Source organism: Salvelinus alpinus, chromosome 10 (genome assembly GCF_045679555.1).
Source record: "Salvelinus alpinus chromosome 10, SLU_Salpinus.1, whole genome shotgun sequence".
Lineage (NCBI taxonomy): Eukaryota > Metazoa > Chordata > Actinopteri > Salmoniformes > Salmonidae > Salvelinus > Salvelinus alpinus.
The window spans coordinates 42,893,499-42,912,117 of NC_092095.1; positions in this window are offsets into that span (position 1 = coordinate 42,893,499).

Genomic DNA, 18,619 nt, shown 5'->3' on the forward strand with positions numbered 1-18,619 from the left:
AGGGTCTCGTGGGGGGGATATGATGCAGGAATTATTACTATGATGGGGGATTTATGAAAAATGGAGGCAAACACAAGAGAAGTTTATATGCCAAATAAAAATAAAACCCCCGGAAAGAGGGGTCTGAGCTGACAACCCTGAGGTACCAAAGTTACAATCTGATGCCGCGTTCAAAATAACTTGGAACTGGGAAATCTCCGATATCTCTGAGTTCACAGTTGTCTTGAAAGCTCCGTAAGTCAGTCAAGTGAACTATCCCTTGTTATAACATCTTTGGTCTGACAGAATGCATTGTATGATGTCAACAAACATGGTGCCACACATAGCCCGCAAATAGCTTAGCATTAGCTCATCATCATCAGTACAAAAAAATTATAAATATGTAAACACATCATATGTGTCCATTACAATCTATGCAAGAATCGGAATGCATGATTTGTCACCAGAACTTGAAAACGTGAATAAAACAGTAAATACATTATGATCCATAAATACATATGGTGTGCTACAGCAGAAACGACAACATAATATACAGAAAATAAGCCACTTACTTTGATAGGAATGCACACATGTCCAAAGTCCGATTTGTAAGGAAAAAACCCTGAAGGCAATGCAGGCGCCAGCCAGAAAATGTGCCTTTGTGAAAACATTTGTGCAAGGCCTTTTCTGACTAGAGATGCGCAATGTCTTCATACTTGATCTGGGGAAACACTAGGGAAGTGCTTGGGCTCTCGTTGAAGAGAAAAGCTTGTCCGCTCAGTAAACAACTTAAATTGTTCATAACAGTGAAATGTGAATTAACGAGGAGGTGGAACACACCTCAATTCAAACTGTTGTTAGCAAATAAAACTGAAATTGACAAGTTGAAACATAGCCTTTAGATAATTAGCAGGAAGCGTGCCTTGGTTTGAGGGCAGTATCCTGGTAACTGTCCTGTTGCGTAACAATCACATTTCGGAACAGTGAGAGCATTCTGACATCACGCGCATTAACCTGTTGAGGATAGAGGGCGCTGTTTTCACTTTGGGGAAGAATCGTGCCCAATTTAAACGGCCTCGTACTCTATTCTTGCTTGTACAATATGCATATTATTATTACTGTGGATAGAAAACACTCTCAAGTTTCTAAAACCATTTGAATTATATCTGTGAGTAAAACAGAACTCATTTTGCAGCAAACTTCCTGTCAGAAAGTGAAAAATCTGAAATCTAGGCTCTGTTCCAGGGCCTGCCTATCATTTTGCTTGAAATTTATGACTATACATGCACTTCATACGCCTTCCACTAGATGTCAATAGGCTGTGAGAGGTGAAATGGGGTTTCTAGGTATTTCTATGGTCAAAAGATAGAGCTTGGAATGACATGCCCCAGAATTCCTTTGTTCAGGAAGCGCATAAAGGTCACCAGTATTGGCTTCTGAAAAGCATTCGTTATAGACGTCTTATATCTCCGGCTTTGATTTTATTTGATAAATGTGAAAATATCATCGTAAAGTATGTTTTTTCAATATAGTTTTATTCGATTATTGAAATTTTTTCGGGAGTTTAGGCGTGTTGCGTTCTTTGCGTTTGGTGACGAAGGAGAGCTTAGCGCCACTTGGCTAGTTTTGCTTGCTCATTCGAGAGGGAAAAATGCCATTCTAAAACCAAACAACGATTGTTCTGGACAAAGGACCACTTGTACAACATTCTGATGGAAGATCATCAAAAGTAGGACCCATTTATGATGTTATTTCATATATCTGTCGAACATGTTTACTTTTAGTTTGCGCCCAGATTTTGGGCGCTCTCTCGCAATAACGTAAGCTGCATGTCGTAATGAAGTTATTTTTAGAATTCTAACACGGCGATTGCATTAAGAACTAGTGTATCTATCATTTCCTATACAACATGTATTTTTAGTAAAGTTTATGAATAATTATTTGGTCAGAATAGGTGAGTGTCAGAAAAATATCCGGACATTCTGGGAAAAAGATGCTAAGTTTTCAGAATGTATAACCACGGATTTCAGATCTAAATATGCACATTTTCGAACAAACCATATATGTATTGTGTAATATGATGTTATAGGACTGTCATCTGATGAAGTCTATGAAGGTTAGTGAAAAAATTAATATATTTTGCTGGTTTATTCGCTATCGCTAACGTGCCTATTGCTATCGCTAACGTGCCTTGAATGAATGAATGCGGTTGTGTGGTAGGCTATTGTAGTAAGCTAATATAATGCTATATTGTGTTTTCGCTGTAAAACACTTAAAAAATCGGAAATATTGGCTGGATTCACAAGATGTTTGTCTTTAATTTGCTGTACACCATGTGTTTTTCAGAAATGTTTTATGATGAGTATTTAGGTATTTCACGTTGGTCTCTATAATTACTCTGGCTGCTTCGGTGCTATTTTTGATGGTAGCTGTGATGGTAGCTGCAATGTAAAACTGATTTATACCTCAAATATGCAAATTTTTCGAACAAAACATAGATTTATTGTGTAACATGTTATAAGACTGTCATCTGATGAAGTTGTTTCTTGGTTAGTTTGGTTGGTTCTTGGTTAGTTTGGTTGGTTTTGTGCATGCTACCTGTGCTGTGAAAAATGTCTGTGCTTTTTTGTATTTGGTGGTGAGCTAACATAAATATACGTGGTGTTTTCGCTTTAAAACATTTTAAAAATCTGACATGTTGACTGGATTCACAAGATGTTTATCTTTCATTTGCTGTATTGGACTTGTTAATGTGTGAAAGTTAAATATTTCTCAAAAATATTTTTTGAATTTCGCGCTCTGCCTTTTCAGTGGAATATGGGAGGAGTTCCGCTAGCGGAACCCCGGGGCTAGACAGGTTAAAAAACTCACGCAGGTGCGACGGTTAGATATATTTGGAACTCACACATGAAAAGGTTAATTCTAATTCTGTGGGTGTGACATCATCAAAACTGTGATCTTATATCCTCTGGGTCCTTCTGTTCTAATTTAAGGCCTTGGTAAACCAGCCAGGTCTCTCAAAATCCAAGGCAAAATAGTGCTCACCGGCCGCTAGGGGCAACGGTGAGCGCTATTACCATCACGTAGGCTTGCGGTTTACTAGGGCGTTGTAGATGGGGATAGCGGATGAGTGTAAGCTGCGAGCTCCGGTTCCGAGGGTCATGTGTTGAGTGCTAGGTACTTGTTTTTGGTTTGTATTAACCCTATCCCAAACCTTAACCCTTAACTTAACTATTCGGAATGAATGCCTAAACCTTACCATTGAGCCGCTTCAGTTGTAACTGTAACCATATCCCAAACTTTGAAATTGGACATATGGAGAAACTTCGAAATTTGGAGAAATGTGGATAACCTTTGGTTATGAGAAAACCATGAGATCTTGTAGTGATGAACATGGGGGGACACTGATGGCACACACAAACGCACACATACACATGTGCACACACATCTCACTCCCCTCCCTCATTCCTTTTCTCCACAGTGTGACTTCCTGCGCCTAGCTGGACTATTCAATTAGGAGATTAGGACACACAGAAAGGAGGCTAATGACCTCAGATTCAACCAGGCCCCTTTATTATTATAATGTCATGCAAGAGGAAAGAAGCTGACTGACTCTAGATTTCTGTTCCTTTACTTTCCTCTTCTTGCTTTCTATCTCACCAGTGTAAGAGCATATTTTGCAATGCTCCACCTTCATTATGGTAATGCAAAGCAAGTGGCAAGAAGCAGACTTGCAGTGTTCTATTCTGTTCTTTCACTTTCCTTTTTTATTTTCTTCTTTCCATCTCACCAGTCTTGAAGCATCTATTGGAACACTTCACCTTTCACCCTCAAGGGCAAGAAAGGAGAAAGAAGATGTATTTTTCTCAGGCAGGCAACAGCTCTATGCCTGCTATTTTGTTCTGTGTCTTTTAGCCATGCTACTGTAAATCTGTGTCCCAAATGACACCTTCTTCCCTACTGTATATAGTGTACTACTTTTGAACAGAGCTCTGGTCAAATGTAGTGCACTATATAAGGATAGAGTGCCATTTGGGCTGAAACCTAAGTCTGTAAGTAGGACAGAGAATGTGTGGATGTGTGAAGGTAGCTGACAATGTCACAGCACCAATGATTTAGTGAAGCAGACAGCCCTAGAGTTACTGCTGCCTAGCTCTACTCTATCCCTCCCCCCTCTCACCTTCCATTTTCTGAACCAACATTTGCACTTTATTATTTACATTTTAGTCATGTAGCAGGCATGGTAAGTTTGGGGGGGGGGGGGGGGGGGCTTCTAGCTCTGACTATACTGATAACTTCTTTGTTGAGGAAATGTGTACGTACATCACACCATTGTTGCCATGGTTACTAATTTAATTGTCGTATGACACAAACAGTCCTATTAATTTAACCTCTGAAGTGTGCTGCTTGGCCCTAAAGAGATAAACCAGTACCTGGATGATGTTGGTGTGTGTGAGGGAAAAAACACATTCTCATGAATGTTTGGATGAGAAGACAGTTCAAGCACAGGTGGAGCACTTACCCATGATGGCTGACCAAAATACATGAGCTGTTACATGAGCTCCAATTTGCTCTATTGATTTGCTGCTGTCTATAGTAAATTGGAACCAAAGTCAGCTCTTAAATCCCCAGAAGAACAATTTTATTCCATTTACCTCAGTCTGGCACTATCTATTGCAGCATAGGGAGAATAAAAGATACACAGAGAAAAGCAGTAGTGCAGTAACAGCTTAAGTAGGCACTAACTTAGAGGGCTGATTCAGTTACAAGACTCTCCTCTGAGGTACTTTAGGGCCTGGAATGGGTGAGGTTTGTCAGTAATCATTTGATTTGTTTATTGAAAATGGTTGTTTCCATTTCTGGACCTGTTCCAGTTAACTGTATACCCTCCCTGCAATAAAGAAAAGGGATGGAACAGTGTGTGTGTGGTCTAAAATGTGCAAACTCCACCCATGGCCATGCAAAAACGAACTCGCAGTCTGCATAGGGTGCAACGCAAGCACATTGTGAATCGTTTCAGGAACCTAGGCGTATGTCACGCATCACTACTTCACAGGAGAGCAATTAGAAAGTAAACTTTTATTTTTAATCAAAATGCGTTTTTGTGCAGAAATGCCTTCTGGAACATGTGAACTTTCTTGTGCCTTCATAACAAACTTGTATGCCATCTGTAAATGTGAATACAATTGTTAAATTACTAGCCTAGTTGGTTTAGCCACGGAAAAAGCCAGGAACCTTCTCGCTAGCCATGATTGGCTGAGATAATGATGGGCTGGACATGCGAAGAGATGAGCTTGGATTGGTCTGCCATGTAGCTCGCTTCTGTCTATAACATGAGCTGGTCCTTTGTAACACTGCTTTTTTTGAAAGATATCACGTAGCAGAACTGCAAAAGTTTTGCTCTCCACTTTCTGGAGGACCGAGATTTGAAATCAATATAATGCCCGGTGGAATTAGAGTATGATATCCAAGGAGATGGAGAAAAATTATGGCATTTGATTGCAAATATGCAGAAAGAGTTGAAAAGAGAACCACACAGAAGGCTGTTGTATAAAACACCTGTCTCCGGATTACATCTTCAAACTAAGGGGCAATCATGGCATCTGTGACAGAGAGGGAGAAGCATCCACTATGTATAAGGGGTAAGATAGTCTAGCTCGCTACATTTTCAATTATTACACGTTTCTAATTTGGTCAGAAAGTCGTGTTCATTTCAAGTTAAGGCGTATTGTTAGCTAGCTAGCTAACGTCAGCTGGCTGGCTCGCTAGCGTTACGTGTATGTGTAGTAATATTATCCGTATCTCAGAGCCATTTGCATTGCTAGTTATAGCCTAATGTTAGCCAGCTATCTAACATTGAACCTGGTAGGTTAGTTACCTGCAGATTAATTTAGGGTAGAAACGTTATGAATTGTGATTATGGTTAATTGTTTACCTAGCTAGCTACATGTTTAAACAAAATACTCCACTATGCAAGTAACCATTTTAATATAATGTTCATGATGTCACTGCGACAACTGTTCATAGACGTAGGTGGAATATTTGCTCTGGCTATCTACACTGATTTCAGAGCACTCTCATCTGAGTGTGCCAGACCGCAGAATAACTGACAAATTTACAAACCCTCAACAACCATTGAATATGGCCGGTGTCAGAAAACGTTGGCAATTTTTTTAAATTAAATTGTTGCCAGCAACACATTTGCAGTCTGGATAACACAAAAACAGCCTAATCAGCTCTGCTAGGGCGAGTAAAATGGTCGGAGTGAGCTGTTTTCTCATATGTGTCTGGAAGTAGCTAACAAGCTAACCATCGTTAGCCAGTTAGCTTGGGTGCTTGACTTCTGTTGTTAGGTCAGAATGCTCGGATCAATCCTGCTCCTCAGCCAGAACGTCCAGTGTCCGCTCTGAAGGTTCCAAGAGTGAAACGCTCTGAATTTCCGAACAGACAATCTGACAACGATCTGAGTTTATGAACATGCAGAGCGCACTCTGGTACTCCAGATTTAATTTACAAACACACCCTATAGTATAAACCAGCCTTTTGTCTTAATATCTTTGGTTGTTTAGTACATGACCTCACATATGAATCCTTAGAGAGGTGGGTGGGACTAAGGATTAAGAGGCTGTGAACGATGCTGAATGGGTGTAGACAAAGCAGAGCTCTCCAGTACGTTTATCAAAATATTTAAGGGCCATTTTCTCAAAAGTGATGTTAGAAGTTTATCAACTTTTAAAGCAGACTTACTTTCCCATTGTTCCTTAACTGTAGTGTATGATATACAATTTTCTCTACTTTTATCCAATGTAAATTAACACCATTTCAAATGTTGCTACATAAGACTGGATCGAGCCAGTTGCTTGGCAAATAGGAGTGAAAATGGGCAACCATAACATTGGTGCAAAATTCCAATGCATTTCAACAATATTGCCAAATGGCCAGGAATGGATTACTTCAAAATAGCCACCCTTTGCCTTGATGACAGCTTTGCACACTCTTGGCATTCTCTCAACCAGATTCACGAGGAATGCTTTTCCAACAGTCTTGAAGGAGTTCCCACATATGCTGAGCACTTGTTGGCTGCTTTTCCTTCACTCTGTGGTCCAACTCATCCCAAACCATCTCAATTGGGTTGAGGTAGGGTGATTGTGGAGGCCAGGTCATCTGATGCAGCACCATCACTCTCCTTCTTGGTCAAATAGCCCTTACACAGCCTGGAGGAGTGTTTTGGGTCATTGTCCTGTTGAAACACAAATGATAGTCCCACTAAATACAAACCAGATGGGATGGCGTATCATTGCTGAATGCTGTGGTAGCTATGTTAATCCCACCACAGTGTCCGATTCTAAAAAGGCTTTATGACGAAAGCACACCATCTGATTATGTTAGGTCAGTACCTAGTAACAGAAAAACAGCCATTTTTCCAGCCAAAGAGAGGAGTCACAAAAAGCAGAAATAGAGATAAAATGAATCACTAACCTTTGATGATCTTCATCAGATGACACTCATAGGACTTCATGTTACACAATACATGTATGTTTTGTTAGATAAAGTTCATATTTATATCCAAAAATCTTAGTTTACATTGACGCGTTATGTTCAGTAATGTTTTGCCTCCAAAACATCTGGTGATTTTGCAGAGAGCCATATCAATTTACAGAAATACTCATAATAAACATTGATAAAAGATACAAGTATTTACATGGAACCTTAGATAAACCTCTCCTTAATGCAACTGCTGTGTTAGATTTCAAAAAGACTTTCTGGCAAAAGCGCACCATGCTATAATCTGAGTACAGCGCTCAGAGCCCAAATAAGCCATAAAGATATCCGCCATTTTTTTAAGTCAACAGAAGTCAGAAATAGTATTATAAATATTCACTTACCTTTGATGATCTTCATCAGAATGCACTCCCAGGAATCCCAGTTCCACAATAAATGTTTGATTTGTTCCATAAAGTCCATAATTTATGTCCAAATACCTTCATTTTGTTCGCGCATTCAGTCCAGTAATCCACATTCATGACGCGCAGTTCAGACGAAAAGTCAAACAATTCCATTACAGTTCGTAGAAACATGTCAAACGATGTATAGAATCAATTTTTAGGATATTTTTAACATAAATCTTCAATAATGTTTCAACCGGAGAATTCCTTGCACGGTCGCAAGTGACCAGACACCTGACTCAAAGAGCTCTCCTTCCCTCATTCTTCACAGTAGAAGCATCAAATAAGGTTTTAAAGACTGCTGACATCTAGTGGAAGCCTTAGGAAGTGCAAAATTACCAATAGCCCACTGTATATTGGATAGGCAAACCTACAACACTCAGATTTCCCACTTCCTGGTAAGATTTTTTGCCTGCCATACGAGTTCTGTTATACTCACAGACATCATTCAAACAGTTTTAGCCTCTGAACCTGAGTAGCAGGCAGTTTACTCTGGGCACCTTTTCATCCAAGCTACTCAATAGTGCCACCCAGCCCTAAGAAGTTAAGATGGTGAGGAAAGCACTTTTAAAGAATATCCAGGCATCCTCTACTGACGGAATGAGGTCAATATCCTTCCAGGATTCCCAGGCCAGGTCGATTAGAAAGGCCTGCTCGCTGAAGTGTTTTAGGGAGCGTTTGACAGTGATGAGGTGTGGTAGTTTGGTCGCAGACCCATTACGGATGCAGGCAATGAGGCAGTGATCGCTGAGATCCTGGTTGAAGACAGCAGACGTGTTTTTGGAGGGCAGGTTGGTTAGGATGATATCGATGAGGGTGCACGTGTTTACGGATTTGGGGTTGTACCTGGTAGGTTCATTGATAATTTGTGTGAGATTAAGGGCATCAAGCTTAGATTGTAGGATGGCCGGGGTGTTAAGTATGTCCCAGTTTAGGTCACCTAACAGCACGAGCTCTGAAGATAGATGGGGGGCAAATAATTCACATATGGTGTCCATGGCACAGCTGGGGGCAGAGGGTGGTCTATAGCAAGCGGCAACGGTGAGAGACTTGTTTCTGGAAAGGTGGATTTTTAAAAAGTAGAAGCTCAAATTGTTTGGGTACAGACCTGGATAGTAAGACAGAACTCTGCAGGCTATCTCTGCAGTAGATCTCCTCCGATCATTTCTATTGAGATTGATCAGGCCTCATCAGAAAGTCAGGATACAGTGCATTCAACACCATTACAATATTTCCACCCCCTTTTCTTTCCCTGTCCTTCACAACTCATTTCACAACCTTCCATACATTTCCATCCTTCTGCATACCCAATTTAAAACTGAATTGAAAAGACCCCATCCAAAATAAATCCAACAGTATCAACACCACTAACGCATATTCGTAACAAGTAAATGGTGTGTGTGTGCTGGTGAACTGTAGGTCCAGAACACACATGAACAGGCCTCACTTATCTGGAACTCCATTTTTGGCCTAATCCAGATACTCTTTTATACTTAAAACTGCCGAATATCACTAAGTGCTCTTCCCAAGACCACAGTCTCAGGGAACATTCCAATGAGAGATAATGAAACCCCCTCCTCTTCTGGAAAAGAAAGTGTACATTTCCTTAGCATTCACTATGCCACATCTTAATCAGCAATCCCAAAGTATTAACCTTTCTGGCGCAGGCGTTCCGCTAGCGACCAACCTCGACAACATCCGGTGAAATTGTAAGCGCAAAATTCAAATTACAGAAATATAAATATTTAACATTCATGAAAATACAAGGTTCTACATCAGAATAAAGCTTAACTTCTTGTTTATTTTTTTTTTTTTCTTGTTAATCTTCTTGTGTCAGATTTCAAAAAAGGCTATACGGCGAAAGCACACCATGCGATTATCTGAGGACAGCATTTTTCAACCAGGCAGGTGTGCCACGAATACGAGTTCGCCACGAAAGTCAGAAATAGCGATATAATAAAAGCCCTACCTTTGAAGATCTTCTTCTGTTGGCACTCCAAAAGGTCCCAGCTACATCACAAATGGTCCTTTTGTTCGATAAAGTCCTTCTTTATAACCCCAAAAACTCAGTCTAGCTGGCGCGCTTCATTCAATAATCCACCGGTTTCCCTCCTTCAAAATGCATCCAAAATGGATCCCAAACGTTACCAATAAACTTCCCCAAACAAGTCAAAAAACGTTTATAATCAAAATTCAACTACCCTAATACGTAAATAAACGATCAAATTTAAGACAAAGAATCGTTATTGTCTGGAGATAAACAACAAAGAATGCGCTCTCGTCACGCGCATGAAAACACCACAGCCAAAATGGGAGCCACTTAGAAAAACTACAAATTCTAGCTCATTTTTCCAAAAACAAGCCTGAAACTCTTTCTAAAGACTGTTGACATCTAGTGGAAACCTTAGGAACTGCAATTTGGGAGGATTTCGCCTCATAATAATTACGACAGCCATTGAAAACAGTGGTAGGCTGATTTTTTTGGGGGGGGGGATGGTTAGTCCTCAGGGTTTCACCTGCCATATCAGTTCTGTTATACTCACAGACATTATTTTAACAGTTTTAGAAACTTTAGAGTGTTTTCTATCCAAATCTATTATATGCGTATCCTAGCTTCTGGGCCTGAGTAACAGGCAGTTTACTTTGGGCACGTTTTTCATCCAGACATCAAAATACTGCCCCCTAGCCCAAAGAGGTTAATTATAAACCAAACATGAGAATGCTAAATCCACTGTCCTTACCCCAATCATTAAATGTTTGTTTTAATCCACCCCATCCTTTATTTAGCATGTACTACCCTTAGACACGGCGACATTATCTCGCCACCCCAGTCTAACGATTCACTGGTCTCTTTCCCCATGATTCTCCATATCCACCGCACCACATAAAAAATGGTAAAGATCATTTTAGGTTAGGTAACCCTTATACTTATTCCTCGTGACCCCTCCACCCTTTCATCCATACTAGAAATCTATTTCAAAATAAAACCACATAAAATGTCTCATGAGATCGAAAATCCCGCCAAGGCTTTCTGAATTTGCAAGGAGTGTTTGGCCATATAATTAAATGTATTACCTTTAGAATCCATTCCCCTGGCATTTCGCCTAGATTTTTCAACCCAAAATAAGTTTTCCTGTGGCAGATTTAGCTACTTTCGCATTGTAAGGAATCCGCGATATTTGATCCCTGGCCTCTACTAAAAAGTTAGGTAAGACGTGATCTCATACGTCTTCCTTCCCATAGAAACTGTAATCTCTATGAACCACCTATCGATCGAACTGAGGCTGCACACCGATATGTGACATTTCCTCTCCTGCTACTCTCAAAAGGATTTGTTGTTGCTCTTTTGAAAACAATGCAAACGCTTGCCTGTCAGCATTTTCTCAGATTATAGCTCCATTCCCTCTTTACTCTCCCTTTTCCAATGACCAGAAACCCCACACCTAAAACAGGACTCTGTCTCCCCACGCTTTGCTGTTTTTCCGCTATATTTCTTTGGTTTACCTTGGCCATTGAAACTATAGTTAGTTATTTTCCCTATGGTTCTATTACCCCTCGCACGTCTGCGAAGTGAGCGGAGTTATATTCCACTCTCAAAATATCCTGCCCTATTTCATCCACTTCCCCTGCAATTACTGCTTTGATCACAGGTTTCAAAGCAGAAGTGCAAATTCTATCAATGCTCTCCCGTAACTGGAAACACTTATCTCCCTCACTAGCTTTAAGCACCAGCTGTCAGAGCTGGTCTATAATTATAGCCCATCTATAATTTAGCCCAAACAACTACCTCTCCCCCTACTGTATTCATTTATTTATTTATTTTGCTCCTTTGCACCCCATTATTTCTATCTTTACTTTGCACATTCTTCCACTGCAAATCTACCATTCTAGTGTTTTACTTGCTATATTGTATTTACTTCGCCACCATGGCCTTTTTTTTTGCCTTTACCTCCCTTATCTCACCTCATTTGCTCACATTGTATATACTTATTTTTTCTACTGTATTATTGACTGTATGTTTGTTTTACTCCATATGTAACTCTGTGTTGTTGTATGTGTCGAACTGCTTTGCTTTATCTTGGCCAGGTCGCAATTGTAAATGAGAACATGTTCTCAATTTGCCTACCTGGTTAAATAAAGGTGAAATAAAATAAAATATATAATACACACCTTCTATTAAAACCTTTTGTCAATAGGGGGGCGCTATTTTCACTTTGTAAAAAATCGTTCCCAAATTAAACTGCCTCGTACTCAATTCTTGCTCGTACAATATGCATATTATTATTACTATTGGATAGAAAACACTCTTTAGTTTCTAAAACCGTTTGAATTATATCTGTAAAACAGAACTCATTTTGCAGCAAACTTCCTGTCAGGAAGTGAAAAATCTGAAATCGGGGCTCTGTTCCAGGGCCATCCTATTAATTTGCCTGAAATCTATGGATCTACATGCACTGCATACGCCTTTCACTAGATGTCAATAGGCAGTGAGAGATGGAATGGGGTGTATAGCATGATCTGAGGTCAAATGAGAGCTCTTGGAATGACATGACCCCAAGTTTCCTTTGTTCAGCAAGGCGCGGGAAGGACCCCTGGATTGCGTTCTGAAAAGCTTTCGGTAAAGACGTTAGATATCTCCGGCTCTGATTTTATTTGATATATGTGTTAAAAACATCATAAAGTAGTTATTTTAAACCGAGTTATATCAGTTTATTGCGATTTTCGGCATTTTCTTTTCTTTGCGTTATGGTGAAGTTGGACACTCCTGCGCCACATGGCTAGCTTTGGTTGCTAATTCGACAGGTGAAGAGGACATTCTACAACCAAACAACGATTATTCTGGACAAAGGACAACTTGTACAACATTCTGATGGAAGCTCATCAAAAGTAGGAACCATTTATGATGTTATTTCGTATTTCTGTCGAAAATGTAACGTAAGCTGTATGTCGTACTAAAGTTATTTTTAAAAATCTAACACAGCGGTTGCATTAAGAACTAGTGTATCTTTCATTTGCTGTCCAACATGTATTTTTTTGTGAAGTTTATGATTAGTTATTTGATTAGATTAGGTGCCTCTCCAAGATTTCTCCGGACAATTTTTTTGCATTTTGACTACGTATTCACATTGTAAAACCACGATTTGTACCGCTAAATATGCACATTTTCGAACAAACCATATATGTATTGTGTAATATGATGTTATAGGACTGTCATCTGATGAAGATTGTGAAGGTTAGTGAATACATTTATATCTTTTGCTGTTTTTTTCGCTATCGCTACCGTTGTGTTGAATGAATTCGGTTGTGTGGTTGGCTATTGCAGTAAGCTAATATAATGCTATATTGTGTTTTCGCTGTAAAACACTTAAAAAATCTGAAATATTGGCTGGATTCACAAGATGTTTGTCTTTCATTTGCTGTACACCATGTATTTTTCATAAATGTTTTATGATGAGTATTTAGGTATTTCACGTTGGTCTCTGTAGTTATTCTAGCTGCTTTGGTGAGATTTGTGATGGTGGCTGCAATGTAAAACTATGATTTATACCTGAAATATGCACATTTTTCGAACAAAACATATGCTATACAATAAATCTGTTATAAGACTGTCATCTGATGAAGTTGTTTCTTGGTTAGTGACTATTTATATCTTTATTTGGTCGAATTTGTGATAGCTACCTATGCGGTAAAAAAATTGTGAAAATATGCGGTTGAGTCTTTTGCTATCGTGGTTAGCTAATAGAAATACATATTGTGTTTTTGCTGTAAAACATTTTAAAAATCAGAAATTATGGCTGGATTCACAAGATGTGTATCTTTCATCTGGTGTCTTGGACTTGTGATTTCATGATATTTATATGCTAGTATTTACTTGTGGCGCTATGCTAGGCTATGCTAGTCAGCTTTTTTACTGATGAGGGTGCTCCCGGATCCGGGATGGTGACTCGTGAGAAGTTAACTATTTTCCAAGGTAGCGCTACCCTACTTCTCCGGATAATAATGAATTGGTCAAGGCACTTAATACCTTGTATTAGAACCGATACTTTAGCGTCTGCAAATTTATTACTGGAGAATACAGATGACTTAATGTCTTATTCCAGTATTTCATCAAATATCACTATTATTGATAACCCACATTAACCTGTTATGGCTGCAAGGGAAATTATTGAGTAGCCAGAAAAAAGGTGCCCATTTCAAACGGCCTCGTACTCAATTCTTGCTCGTACAATATGCATATTATTTATTACCTTTGGATATAAAACACCTTCTAGTTTCTAAAACAGGTTTAATTATTTCTCTAAGTGAAACATAACTCTTTTTACAGCCCATTTTCTGGAAAAAGTGAATTTTCCAAGAAGCTATGTCTCTCTTCAAGATACTCTCTATAAAAGGCCTTGGCACTTGGGACTGTACAAACACGTCACACATCTTCCCCTGGTTGTCATGCGGAAGTGAGAGAAAAAAGGACTTGATTATCTCTGTCAGGGACTGAAAGGAACCTCTTTGAGTGATAAGTGCGCACTTTATAATTTTTTCTGGGCGCGAAGTAGGAACTGGACCGCGCTCCTGGAAAACACTCGTTATAGGTGAATATGACCTCCAGCTTCGATTTTCTTTGATACATGTCACAAAATCATCCTAAAGTATGTTTTTTCAATATACTTTAATTATATTATTGAAATTTATTCTGGACTTTAGACGTGATGCGACGCAAGAATTTTGTCAAGACGGAGAGGTTAGCATGGCATGGCCAGTGTGTCATGCTAATTCAACAGGGACATCGTTCGTTCTAGGTCCAAATGAACACGGTTCTGAACAAAGGACCCTTTGGAGAACATTCTGATGGAAAATCAACAAAGATAAGGACCCAATTTGGGATGCTTTTTCATATATCTGTCGAACTGTGCTATCGCTAGCGTTTGACTAGAATCAATGCTGCTGTGTGCTAGCTATTGTAGTAAGCTAATATAACGATATATTGTGTTTTCGCTGTAAAACACTTCAGAAATCGGAAATATTGTCTGTATTCACAAGATCTTTCTCTTTCATTAGCTATCCACCATATATTTTTCTGAAATCTTTTCTGATGTGAAATTAGAAGTAGACGTTGGTGTCTGTTTTCTCTGGCTACTGCCGTGCGATTTCTTACTGTAGCTATGATGGTAGCAGTAATGTAAAACTGATTTATAGCTAAAATATGCATTTTTTTTGAACAAAACATAGATTTATTGTGTAACATGTTATAGGACTGTCATCTGAGGGAGTTTTTTCTAGGTTATTTAGGTTAGTTCTAGGTTAGTTAGGTTGGCTTTGCATGCTAGCTGCATGCTAGCTGCATGCTACCGGTGCTGTGAAAAATATCTGTCTCTCTTTTTGTATTTGGTGGTGAGCTAACATGAATATATGTGGTGTTTTCGCTGTAAAACATTTAAAGAATCTGAAATATTGTCTGTATTCACAAGATCTTTCTCTTTCATTAGCTATCCACCATATATTTCTCTGAAATGTTTTCTGAAGTGTAATAAGGTAGTTGACGTTGGTGTCTGTATTTTCTCTGGCTACTCCCGTGCGATTTCTTACTGTAACTATGATGGTAGCAGTAATGTAAAACTGATTTATAGCTAAAATATGCATTTTTTTTGAACAAAACATAGATTTATTGTGTAACATGTTATAGGACTGTCATCTGAGGTAGTTTTTTCTAGGTTATTTAGGTTGGTTCTAGGTTAGTTAGGTTGGCTTGTGCATGCTAAATGCAGCCTACTTGTGCTGTGAAAAATGTCTTTCTGTCTTTTTTTATTTGGTGGTGACCTAACATAAATATATGTGGTGTTTTCTCTGTAAAACATTTAAAAAATCGGACATGTTGGCTGGATTGACAAGATGTTTATCTTTCAAATGCTGTATTGGACTTGTTAATGTGTGAAAGTTAAATATTTTACAAAAATAGATTTTGAATTTCGCGCTCTGCACTTGGACAGGCTGTTGTCATATTGATCCCGATGTCGGGCTTGCAGCCTGAAGAAGTTTTAACAAAATTATTCACACGTCTTCCTATTTCCACAACATCTCTCATGGTTCACCACCACAACAGGGTATAAAACTAACCTCTCTTTCACACACACACTCACACCCTGCGCTCTCACGGGCACTGCGACTGTGCTTCCACCCTTCTTACAGGTCTGGCCAATAAACCATTACACTAGGGTTTTACCCTCCACAGGACTACCCTGCTCAGGACTTCCCCCCTCTCTATGAAATTTTACCGTCCACAGGAACTATCCTGCTCGGGACTTATGAGACTTACCCTCCACAGATCTATTCTGCTCGGGACTTACTCCACATGTATAGTAGTCACCTGAACTAACCTAATCGGGATTTACCGCCTAGGACTTACCCTACAGGTACTAGCCTGCTCGAGTTTACCTTCCAGGACTTACCCTATACTTTATAGTACTAGTAGGAACCAATCTACTAGGGATTTACCCCCTAGGACTTCCCCTGCATGTACCAACTTGTTCGGGTTTACCTTCCGGGATTTACCATCAACCACAAAGCTACGACCGGACGTTATACATTGGGCCTACCGAATTAACTTCTCACGAGTCACCAACCCTGATCCGGTAGCACCCCCCACCCCCCCCCCCCCCACTGAGTAGCAGGGCTAGCATAGCGTCACAAGTAACTTGTAGCATCTAAATATCATTAAATCACAAGTCCAAGACACCAGATGAAAGATACAGGTCTTGTGAATAAAGCCACCATTTCAGATTTTTAAAATGTTTTACAGGGAAGACACAATATGTAAATCTATTAGCTAACCACGTTAGCAAAGGACACAATTTTTTTACTCCCAACAGCTTTTTCCTGCGTCAGTAGCTATCACTAATTCGACTAAATAAAAATATATATAGCCACTAACCAAGAAACAACTTCATAAGATGACAGTCTGATAACATATTTATGGTATAGCATAGTTTTTTTTGTTGAAAAATGTGCATTTTTCAGGTATAAATCACAGTTCTACATTGCAGCTGCAATCTGAAATAGTGCTGACCCAGCCAGAACAATTACAGAGACCAACGTCATATAACAAATTACTCATCTTAAAACATTTCAGAAAAATACACAGCGTACAGATATTGAAAGCCCAACATCTGGTGAATCCAAACAATATTTCAGATTTATTAAATGTTTTATAACGAAAACAAAATGTAGCGCTAAATTAGCATAGCTATACCAGGCAGATTCGGCTAGGCGCCCACGGCCAGTTCACATGCACAACAGATATGATATAACATCGTAAATTGGGTCTTACTATGGCTGATCTTTCATCAGAATGTTGATCAAAGTGTCCTTTGTCAAGATGAGTCGTTGGTTCCGTTCAGAATTGTTCCTTTCCCACTCCATTTAGCACAGGTACTGGTCGAGTGGCACGGATCTCTCAAACGTAAATAAATTCAGACAACGGAACACCACAAAACTCCCGAAAAAATTCAAATAATCTGATTAAACTATATTGAAAAAACATACATTACGATGATCTGGTCACATGTATCAAACAAACTTCGAGACGGAGATAGTTTTCATCCATAATGGCCGCACAACAGAAGACAATCGCAGCTACAAGTCGCACGATTTAGACAACCGGAAGTTGTCGGTCACGCCAAAGAATTAGCTCTCATTTCACGTCAGTCCCAGATAAACAAGATATTTTTCCTCTGACGTCCTCTTGACACCCAGAGGAAGGCCAATGAGGTGTGTTTCGGGTCATAGGGGGCACGACCATATATAGGCAGAGCGTTGAAGCTGGCATACACATCTTGCTTTTTTCTTCTTGGTCATGGAAAGTGCTGTCAAATGACTTCTGTATCACTCAGAGACAAAATTGAAACGGTTTTAGAAACTAGAGATTGTTTTCTTTCCAATGGTATTATTTATATGCATATAGTAAGAGCAATAATTGAATAAGAGGCAGTTTAATCTGTAGAGCAAATTATGCTAATGGGAAAATAGCACCCCCTGTATTCTCAAGAAGTTAAATTCAGGCTCTCCAGGTCCGTATCCCATAATTTTTCACCCTACGATTCTCATATGACCAATTTGTCAAAAAGAATGGAAACAGGTGTCACGTTCCTGACCTGTTTTCTCTTGTTTTTGTATGTGTTTAGTTGGTCAGGGCGTGAGTTGGGGTGGGCATTCTATGTTATGTGTTTCTATGTTGGTTATTGGGTTGCCTGATATGGTTCTCAATTAGAGGCAGGTGTTTTACGTTTCCTCTGATTGAGAACCATATTAAGGTAGGTTGTTTCACATTGTTTGTTGTGGGTGGTTGTTTTCTGTGTCTGTGTCTGTATGCACCACACGGGACTGTTTCGTGTTTTCGTTCGTTTGTTTTAGTCTGTTCCTGTTTCATGCGTTCTTCGTGTTTATGTAAGTTCTTATGTTCAGGTCAGTCTACGTCGTTTGTTATTTTTGTATCAATTCAAGTGTTCTTCGTGTTTTCGGTTTTGTTTAAATAAATCACTATGTCCTATAACAACGCTGCGCTTTGGTCCAATCCCTACTCCTCCTCTTCAGACGAAGAGGAGGAGAACGACCGTTACAACAGGTATAGGAACTTGCCTACCTTGTTTGTTGTACCGGCTCCTGTTCCACTGATCTGAACTCTTTGTTTAGACTACAAATCATGG